Raw genomic sequence first — 965 nt, forward strand, 5'->3', positions numbered from 1 at the left:
GGCCCCCCCGGCCAGCTTTCCCCAGTTTATGTACTGAGCATGACGTCCCATGGTATGGAATGTCCCTTTGGCCAGTTGGGGTCAGCTGTCCTGGCTGTGCCCCCTCCCAGCTTCTTGTGCACCTCCAGCCTTCTCAGTCGGTAGAGCATGGGAAGCTGAAAAGTCCTTGACTAGTGTAAGCACTACCTAGCAACAACTAAAACATCAGTGTGTTATCAACTTTGTTCTCTCCTAAATCCAAAACACAGCACTGCACCAGGAAGGAAATTAACTCTATCCCTGCCGAAACCAGGACAATTTGGAGGGCAAAATAAAGGCGGAGAAATGCAAAGGGCTCCTGCCTTTAACAGCTGTTCTGAAACCCTTAAAATCTGAGTGGTTGCTTACCCCTGCGGTGAAGAAACTCCAAGTCCAGCGTACCGCAAGTTTAAACAAATGGTATCTGAAGAAATCAGCACTGTCCCTCAGAAGAGAGGGCAGTAAAGCCCCGTGCCAAGATCGGCGCCAGAGGACTGGGGAAGGAGTTGGTGTTGCTGCTTCAGCAGACCAAAGCAAGCTCACATGCACACCAGTAGTGCCTTGCATGGAGAAAGCTGGCTCTAGCGGCTGGCAAGTGGCCGAACAGTTGTTTTTACCAAGGGTGGGGAGGAGGGTTGGATACTTTTGTGCAAATGAGTCCTGCCCTGCCAATGTGATCACGGCCACACGGGCGCTCAGTGGCCTTTCTGCCGTCAGGGATTCTTGCACTGCCCGGCTCATCCCCTCCGTGCTTGGCAGCGGGCAGCTCGGGGCTCTGCGGCCCTTCTCCACGGCCAAAGGCACCTGGCGGGCCGCTGGCAGCGAGAAGACAAGCGAGGGGTGCACCGCCCGACCGCGGCCCGCTTCCCGTTGAACTGGGGGATCCCCCCGGCGTTCACCTGAGCGGTGACTGAAAGCCGCTTCGTGGCGTAGAGCCCTTGCAACTT

General features: G+C 56.1%; 1 protein-coding gene across 1 annotated transcript in view; it reads left to right on the forward strand.

The window, feature by feature from the left end:
• Positions 1-965, forward strand: part of LOC103897674 (heparan sulfate glucosamine 3-O-sulfotransferase 1) — a 116,103-nt gene that overhangs the window by 53,822 nt on the left and 61,316 nt on the right. The gene's annotated exons all lie outside the window — the stretch shown is intronic.

Source organism: Aptenodytes forsteri, unplaced genomic scaffold (assembly GCF_000699145.1).
Source record: "Aptenodytes forsteri isolate BGI_AS27 unplaced genomic scaffold, ASM69914v1 Scaffold15, whole genome shotgun sequence".
NCBI lineage: Eukaryota > Metazoa > Chordata > Aves > Sphenisciformes > Spheniscidae > Aptenodytes > Aptenodytes forsteri.